Genomic DNA, 10,377 nt, shown 5'->3' on the forward strand with positions numbered 1-10,377 from the left:
AACAGGTGCAGAGCGACTCTGAACGCGCTCTGTTTGAGTGGACTGGGTGTGTGTGTTAGTGAGATAGACAGACAGAGAGAGACTGAGACACAGGGGCATTCACTGCTGTCCCCTGCACCCAAGGGCTGCACTGATAGGGCTGCAGTGTGTGTATGCAGATGACATGATAGATAGATAGATAGATAGATAGATAGATAGATAGATAGATAGATAGATAGATAGATAGATAGATAGATAGATAGATAGATAGATAGATAGATAGATAGATAGATAGATAGATAGATGCATATGAACACAGTAGAACATGGGTGTTCTGTGTAGAGATTGAAATGGCGGGAGAGATGGAGGGAGATTGAAGGAGGGAGGGAGGTAGGAAGTGAGAGAGAGCGGTGCACGAGGAGAATTTCAATGGCTCTCCAATCATGCAGGCAGTCTCGTTAGCCCAGGGAACATTTGCATAGCGCTTCGGCGAATTCATTTGGCCTTACTCAGAGAAGATGGCTCCCTTTCCTCTCTGCTAGTTAGTTATTCATTAACCGCACACAGCTAAGGTGTGTGAGAGTGCACGCATGTGAATTTGTTGTGAATTTGTTTGCGTGTTGCGACCCACCAGCAGACACGCTTTTATTTTTATGCTGTGTAGTCCTTGTTGTTTTTGCATGAGACCATTGTTTGTTGTGTTTGCAGTGCGGCAAAACGTCTGCTTCTTTTCTGACTCAATGGATACGTGCCTTCTTGTATCCCCCTGCATATATACTTACAATAGTAGTGAAAGCACATGCCAGCAGACGGAATTGCTGTCAGATATTTTGGCAAATGTAGAACCAACGTCACAGCGTTACTCATCACCCACCATGATCTTCTCGCCAACACCCTTTTCCTCAAACAGTGATGCTGCACCTCAACTTTGTGTGTCACTGCTGCATTCCTCCTCCAATAGCTTAAAGAGCTAATTAGGGAAAATACATGATGGGGGTTCACACAATCAGATCTATACTTGAGGCAATCACTAATGGAGATCATGACTTGCCTAAAAAAAGCATGTTACTAGTAGGGTTGGGTGCATGACTGTGTGTGTGTGTATGTGTGTGTGTGTGTGTGGGGGTGAGGGGTAGTGGTGATATGAAGGAAGCACAGCCAGTAAGTGAAGATGACACACATAATGAAGAATATAGTGGATGTGTTTTTCTAATTATCCCACTGACACCTCATTGAAATCTAATGTAGTTTGACTATACATAGCATCCACGGTGGAGAAATGTGTGTGCACGGACGTACGTATATACATATGTGCTCATAGCATGGATTTTTCTATGCATTTGCAAGATGGTATGTTTGAATGAAAGTTTTGCAGTATTTGTCTGTATGGACAAGGGGGGGTATTGATCTGTTGGTCACTTTAATGAAATGTAGACAATGCAGGATGAATATAATTTTTGTTGCAATCTATCTAATAGTATAAGTAAGTCAATTTAACCACATCTATTTTATTGTATTTGTTCATCTTGCTTTGTTTCTGTGGTTGATTTGCAAACTGGAATGGGAAAACATTATAGCTGAAACAAAGTTATGAACAAACTTTATTAACTTGACTTTTTTTTCTTTACCTAGAAATAGCTAGTAACACACTGAACACACTGTAATTTTTTTTGGTCATGTATAGCCAGTGACTCAAATTATCAGATGAATCACCATCAGTGTGGCATTATTTTGGGTTATGTTTTCAGCAGCATCTGAGGAAGGAGGGAGTGTTTAGTTGATTAACTGATTAGTTGCTGAACAGAAGATCAAATGATGGAAAAAAGGTGATTTGGAAAACATTTAAGCATTCCCAGTGCCAAAATGTGTCAGTGTTATGAATTTTTTGGTCTTAAATTTCAATGAATTGCATATTTTTGCAGTTTACACTGTTGTTTTGGTAAGACAGATGTTTGTTGTCACCTCTTGGGCCTCGATGGTATTTTTTATTGTTTTATAATGATTTATAGACTGATTGAGACATCCCTACTTGCATCTCAGTGTTGACATATTGGTGGATGTCAGTACATATAGATATCTGTAAATATAATTGCGAAATACTCTTAACATCTCCTAAACTTTGTTAACTGACAAAGAGTATATTGAAGTATTTTAGGATAAAATGGTGAAGGATATGGTGAATTTAAACACTCTTATCACATGATAGGTGAACTTGAAAGGCACATATTTACTTCCTTTTTCACAGTTTTTGTATTAATGAACATGTAGGCTGATAAGACAAGAGAGACAGAGTATGTATGTATGTATGTATGCATATGCAGCTATACTTGTGCATATGTTTGGGCTTTAGTAGTGTAGTGTTTTTATAGTGAGGTGGGGGCAGGGCAATATGAGAAATATCCTGTTCCAACACATCCCCTCTGGAGCTGACTTAATGACCCGTGATCTGAAGATGTACATGCTGGGGAAGGAGAGAGTGATAAGGAAGAGAAGGGTGCAGGGGATACAGGAGGAGGAGGAGGAGGATGAAGTAGGAACAAAATGGAAGAAAACAGCACCAATAAAAGCAGAAGGAGAGATGCAAATGTGTTCTTCAGTGACATTAGTCTTGTTCTGCGTCCTCACCTAAGTACAGTCATATCCTCTAGTTAGAGGAGCGCCTCCTCTCTTCTACGTCTCTGCAGCCTTTACTCGGTTTTCCTCATTCATGTCTTTCTGCAGCCTCATTGATCAAAGCTAATCAAAGAAAGGAGAGAGGAGACAGCTAACAGAGCTCTGACACGTGACTTACAATGGACATGGAGGTAGAGACAGAGATAGAGAACCTCCAAGTGAAAGGAGGGGACAGGGAACGATATGGACCAAATACCTGTGAAATATATCAGTTGTTTCCCCTTTTTTCATTGGTCTCACTCCTTTTATCTTCTTCATTTTCAACTGTATTTCAACTCTCATTTTTTTATATTTTGTTTTAGAGATGACTGTTTAATCTGTATCGTTAGAGCAGGAGAGCTTCAATAATTGCCAATGGCTAATATGAGGTTTATCATGTGGAATTGCTGACTTTTACAAAAATAATAGCTAAAAAAATAAAAGTTCCCACTTTTATTTTTACAGTTTTATGTTCAGCTCCAGATTGTATGTATGTATCTATTAAGATATGTTTTAACGTAATTAGCGGCATTGTACCCGTGGTGCCATTACAAATGCCCTCCTGTGCTGCAACATCGATCGGACGGGAATGGACACGGGGACGGACACCGGACACAGAACGTGCATTATATAGTAGGATTTGACTTTCCACTCACCAGTCTTCTAGTTTGTAATAAAGTCAAATCATTTCCAATGTTGTCCAATCTGACTATATTTTTCAGGTGAGAATATGTTTTTTCACTCCTCCAACTGTTAGTATATCAGCCATTGAAAACCCACTCTGCATTGAAATCTACATTATGTTTTTATGGTTATAAAAAATGTTTTCCTCCACCTAACCACTGTTATATCTGTTAATTTTAAGCGTGTCTGGGATTGAATGCAGTTCTGTGTGTGTGTGTGTGTGTGTGTGTATGTGTGTCTGAGTGTGCCTCACTTGCCTCCCCTATGAGCGATGGTATCTCTATGCTTTATTAATAGCTAATCAATGGGCTCTCTGGGATGTATGGGATACCCTGAGGACTCCCACAAGACATTTGCTGAGGTATCAGTGCACACATGGACATTTCTCCACACATGCGTCAATAGTTCATATAGGAGTCAGTGGGGTATAACACATGTAAGGACCATTTTGCCAACAGTATTTTTGCCAACGGAATTTTCATTAAGGATATTTAAACAGATTCACTTTAGCTTTAACCACTGCAACAAAACAAAGCTACTGGGATTTTCATTTTGCAACACTTAAAGGTTGGTCTTTAACTCCATATTTGGCTTGTTTGCATCATAAATGAACTCTGTTTTGCACATTCTCCTTTGCGTCTCCCTCCTAGGGCTCTCTTACTGCTTGACTTGACATTTATTCCTCTCAAGCACTTATCTGGCCCACCTGACCGCCTCTTGTTTTGCATCATTATTTTCCTTCCCTTTCTGCTATTTTCAGCGTGCCTGCCCTCTTCCTATTCTTCCCTCACCTACTTATTTTATTCGCTCTGCTCTTACTTTCTGTACCTCAGCTCTTGGTATTTTGAAAGTGCAGTCTGTTTTTTTTTTTTTTTTTTTTTTGCTGTGAGTGTGTCTGTTTTGTTCATGTGCATAGCCATTGTTTTACAATGCCCAGGGCAATGCAAGTTTTCTGTTCCTCTCACTCTGTCTCACTAGAGAAATTGTTTGAAAACAGCAATGTGAGTTTCAAACATGTCTTGGGAGGAATCCTCTATGTTTTTTCTTTTTACCTTTGTCCTCTCCATCTTTTTTCAACCCTCACTGAGCTAATGATTCACTCCCTACTGGTTCTTTGGGCTTTACTACTCTGGCATGTTGTATGGATTGCACTCCGTGTCACATGTACAGTACAATACAATTGTTTACTGCTCTGTCAGGATTTCAGAAATGTAATGAAACTATAAGCCATAAGGAGATAATGCATTTTGTTTTAATTGGTTGTATTTTATTTTAAGTGCTAACTTATCTCTTTAATATTTTCTGACTGCAAATGTGAGTATAGCCTGAATGCTTTTGTTCCAAATAAAATATAGTACTGTGCAAAAGTCATAGGCCAGCATTAGGTTTGTTGTTTAGTACAGTTCTACTGACCACACATATGGATTTCTCAGTCTCTGTATTGAGATTCAGTGTGGATATATGTGAAGTACACACAGCATTAAAACTAAAGTTTCAAGGAAAAAAATAACTTCCATAAACCAAAGTAGTAGTATTTAGTGTGACCTCCCTTTGCACTTAGCATATCTTTAACTGTTTTATTCAGACAAAATGAGATATATTGCATTCATTTTCTGATGTTTTATACATGTGTCATCCCTCATATCGAAGATGTTTCTAACTGGAGTCAGGGGTCACACTAAATAGTAACTTAATCCTTTATAGGTCACTCATAGAAATCCTATGAAATTCAAAATTTCAACCTCAGTGTGTGATTGGAGGACATGACAAGACTTTATTATTTTTGTAACATTTTCAATTTTTCAATTTTTTTATGTAGAAAATTGAGGTTAATGAAGTTACCATATTTGGTTCTGTACCCATAAGTAAATCCAAGAAGTAAATATAAAAAAAATACAAGAAAAACACATGTAATGTGAAAGGGAGCATGTATTTTAGAACATTAGAACATCACTTTTGGAACATTACACCACATAAGTGCTGATCTAGACACCTGTCCACATCCACATTATTCCTTTGAACATCATTCCTTACATTGGTACCATTACTTCATGGTACCTAACAAAGCAGGTACACTCACTGTTCATGCAGAGGTGGACCTTACAGACCCTGTAGACCACATTTGACCTGAGATTTTTGACTCCATGTAACTGTTGCTGTCACTGTCTTGTAATGCATGTGGAAATTACCAAAAATAGTCACTTGCCTGATAAAAGGGTTAACCTTTTGACTAAGACGTTTGCACAATATTGTTTATCAAATATGTCATGAAATAACTGGCTTTAGTGTTTCCCAAAAGTCACTAAAGAAGTATTGTGGATTGAACTTATATTTATCTTTATGAAAGAACACATCACTCCCAGAATGTGTAGTCGTGTTTCTATCATCAGTCATTTTGAAATTGATCATGGTTGAGTGGATGTGATTTCAGTGTGGGTACTGTCAGTTTTATTAACAGAATGACTGTGAACAGGTTCTATTGTGAAAAAGGACTGAATAACAATGAGTGTGAAAACTAAATCTGAAGTTTCTAAGTTCAAACCTGAGATCAGGAACGACCATCAGAAACCCCAAAATGCTGAATTTGGAAATTAAATGAAAATTTGCCCTCAGTTCTGGATCTTCTTGATCAGCAAGAAATCAATCATACTGATAGATACTGTCATTCACCCAGCAGGTCTGCTCTTTTTTTCAGAGCAATCATTGCCTTCATATCAGAGAAAATGACACAAATGTCAAAATGTTCCCTATTAACATTCAAAGACCTAAATAGGCACTGAAGCATCTACTGATGTTCAGTAACTTTTGTACCACTAATCCTATCAATGCATGTAAAAAAAAAAGTGTAGGTAAAATTCAGTTTTTCGGTAACATCTGATGTGATTTATTGGGACGTTCCGAGGCTCTGTCGTGAACGTGGCAACACTGTCATATTCTGCAACATTGATTCACCAATAAAATGTAGTTTGACATATGACAGTGGTTGTAGACACTAGTTTTAATGTACAGTTAAAAACATATTTTGCAGGAAAATTAACTTTTTTTTTAGTTTTATCTGTTTTGATTACATTGAACATCTCCATGGTCAGTAAATTAGATAGAGGAAATCCAGATTTTCACTGAAAATTGCAAAATGCAGAAAAATAATACTATAATAAACAATGATAAATCACTAAAGAAAGGTTAATTGTAGAGAAAAGATCTTATGAAGTTACTACAAAAATGGCCCTACAATCTATAACCAATAGTGAAAAATTCTTTAAAAGACTTTGAATGCACGCGCGTATGTGTATGTTTTGTGTGCGAAAAAGAGGAAGAGAGACGGAGAGAGAAGAAAATCTTTTACATCTGAGCTTAGCTGACTAAGGCTCCCAGAAGACAAAGGAAGGGAGAGAGGAGAGCGGGAACGGAGAGTATAGAGGAAAAAGCGAATGTAATTTGAATCTCATATACATTTCAGTTGAAAGTCATTCTAGCCTTGATACATTCTCTCTGGAGTCGAACACCACACACACACACACACCACACACCCTCACACACATACAGAAACACACACACACACCCCCACCCACTCTCATGGACAAAGCTCTTGTGTATGAGCACAGATTGACAGTTGAGTGCTCGCACTACAGCTCATTCATCCTTGTTGACTACATCCCTGCTGCCAAGTGAAAATACAATGTATGTCAGATGCAGCCACTCTAGAAAATAAATTATGCTGTGATAGCTACAGTCACTTGCACACTTAAATACCCCAAGTACAACATTAGATACTGTAAAATACAAAAACTGAAAGAAAAAAAAACCCAAAACTGCAGGGATTATGGGATGTGCCTTCATGCCATTATCTCAACTTAACAATGGTAAGAATCTCATGATAATGGTTTAATTATTTAGTTATCTTAAGATAACATAAGATAAGCTGGTTTCTCATGATAATGGGTTCATTTATCTTGTTTTATAGAGAAAACGAAGGACAAAATAGTTTACCATGATAAATGCTTGAACTGATCCGTTTTCTTTACCACAAACACAGAAAACATGTTGTACCTGTTACATTTAGACTGAACAACTGTTTTTGATGTATTGATCAGTTATTGGTGGTTCTTGATCTGACGTTCTTCTCTTAATTGGAGTGTTACGGTTCTCAAGGTACTTCTGTGATCGTCAGGACTGTTTTTAAAAGTCTCGGTTGAAGCCAGTGTATGAGTTAAATAGCCACATATTCAATAAAAGGATAGAATAGTCTTCATTTTTAAAGTTCATATGATGTATTTATGTATTTTATTGTTGTCATGGTCATAATGTTTGGCAGATTGTACATACTGTAATTTAAGCCCACAGGCAGACAAAAGCACAAGCTACATATCAGGGGGCTGTGACAGTGTAGAAAATTCTGACTTGTCTCTCTTAAGCTTCTCTGTGTATGTGTGTGTGTCTTTTCCTCTGCATAAACACTGTGCCCTTCTCTTGCGGGCTGACAAGTGGATGCCTTGTTTATTTCTGTTGAGGGGGAAAACAGACAGGTATTTATTCCGTTGCTCCCCTACCTCCATTTCTTTCTCTTACTTTCATCCCTTCTTCTTTCTGGCAATCAACAGACAAACACAGAGCTATAGCACAACATCATACAGTAATGGGCTAATATGTCATCCAGTAAGATGGATGAGGATAATGACCTTCATAGAGTTTATTGCTGATTTTAATGGGTTTGTAGCGAACTTAATGCAACGACACCTTATAGAGATTATATACTGGCATGTGGCATTATAAGGAATGAAAAACTTGTGTGTATTTCTCAGATACACTGAATTTAGTGCTCTCTGTGTCTAGATATTTCTCCTCTCCTTACTAGTGCATATATCTCCTCATTCTCTCTTTATTTTTTATTTCTGTAGGTTAGCTTCAGGCTAGCCAATAAGTGATTATTCTAAGACAGGGCAGCAGTCCTGTGCTAGGACACTCACACTGCCGCGCTAACTCAACAGTGGTACCAAAACACACAAAAAAGCTCATTTTGCTACATGAAAGCATCAGAAATCCAAAGTAAAGTGTATAAATGAAATGTTCAGCATCTAATGACATGATTTTGTTTGTTTGTCTGGGGCCAGTTGACAAAAACAGAGTAAGAAACAAGTTAAGATTGCACTTACAGATGACTGAAAACATGCTTTGAATGGGATATGTTCATATTAATTTTTTTCTTTTTCTGCCTGCCTTTTCTCTTGCACTGGTAGGTTGTATGTTGCTGCTGTAAAGGGTGGGAAGCAAAATTTACACTATTTTGAGGCAGGGATTGAAAGACAGTGTATGACCAATTAGTTTATTGAAAGTCATGAGAATTTATTTGCCACAAGAAAACTGACATAATAGAAAATGTTTTTATTCTATGTGTCCTCCTTCTTTCTCAATAACTGCCTTCACACGCTTCCTGAAACTTGCGCAAGTGTTCCTCAAATATTGGGGGTGACAACCTCTCCCATTCTTCTTTAATAGTATCTTCCAGACTTTCTCGTAATAGTTTTGCTCATAGTCATTCTCTTCTTTACATTATAAACAGTCTTTATGGACACTCCAACTATTTTTGAAATCTCCTTTGGTGTGACGAGTGCATCAGCAAATCACACACTCTTTGACGTTTGCTTTCCTGATTACTCATATGGGCAAAAGTTTCTGAAAAGGTATGGATAATAGTGTTAGGTATGATTTATGACATCAATATATGTTTGGTTCAAAACAATTGACGTAGTGCCTGCTGAGAAAAACAACTAAATGTTCATTGTAAATTTTGCTTCCCCACCCTGTAAACTATGAAATTTCCCCATGGTGGAATCAGTAAAGTCTTATCTTATCTTATCTTATCTATCTTATCTTATCTTATCTTATCTTAGCTTATCTTATCTTATCTTATCTTATCTTATCTTATCTTATCTTGTCTTGTCTTGTCTTGTCTTGTCTTGTCTTGTCTTGTCTTGTCTTGTCTTGTCTTGTCAATGTGCATGAAAGATTGATTTGCTAGAGTCAAATCTATAAGCATATTCAACTACTTTTCATGTGAAGAGTCAACACATTTTTATTGAGGTGGAATAGTATTATGTTTTCCTTTACAGAGATGTGGAACAAATGTACTGAATATGACACTGTTTTTGCCTCACATTTCTGCTGTATATTTTATGTAAAGTCCGAAAAAGCTGTATACTTACTACTACTACTACCACTGTGGTCAAAATGCCCATCCCTTGTTCATATCGTCTGTTTGCTTGCTTTTTTTATTTTTGAAGTTAGTGTGTGTTATTTTTCTTTTTTTTTTTTTCTTTTCCTGTTTCCACTCATCTCTGCATTACCGGCATCTACTGTGGTTGTTTTTTTTAAATTGCTCCTTAAATTTGCTTTCAGCTGCTATTACCTTGTGGTATATTCACTTTGCTTCACTTAAGCAGAGCTGTGACGTCACAGTCGCTGCATGATTAACCACCGTTTAAGAAAATAGGTGAGCTTTTATACAGGTTATGACTATACAAAGACTGAAAGTAGCAATTTTGTGGCACACTTTCTGAGTGAACCATTTTACTCCCTACCAACACTTCTTCCTACACTTCTTCTCAGCCTTATGTTCATACATTTTTTGAATATTTCACAATTTTTGAAGGTTTGTCTTACCAGATTGTGTTCCTGAACTGAATTGTATGAGCAGTCTGTCAGGGGATCACATTCACTTGTGTGCAATTAAGTTTTCAGGAGTTTAAGCTTTTTTGAGGCAGTGGGTTGTCATACACAGCACTTTTAGTAGATAATCACTTTTTCTGGATGTGACTTGACATTGTCAGCTTTGTGATCTGTCATAACTGCTGTGTATGGAGGGTTCCTTCTCAGTCTAATGATAATGCTAAATGATAAAGTGATGGGGTAATATGGATGAATTCATTTGCAAAAGTTGTATTTACAAAAAAAATTGGAGTTGAAGGGAGTTAATTTAGTCAAAGGTAAATTAGAACAATGTGGGAAATCATTATATCAATGTACAGCAACAAAAAAAAAAATCAGAAATGTTTCTCCTGAACT

Source organism: Sphaeramia orbicularis, chromosome 13 (assembly GCF_902148855.1).
Source record: "Sphaeramia orbicularis chromosome 13, fSphaOr1.1, whole genome shotgun sequence".
NCBI lineage: Eukaryota > Metazoa > Chordata > Actinopteri > Kurtiformes > Apogonidae > Sphaeramia > Sphaeramia orbicularis.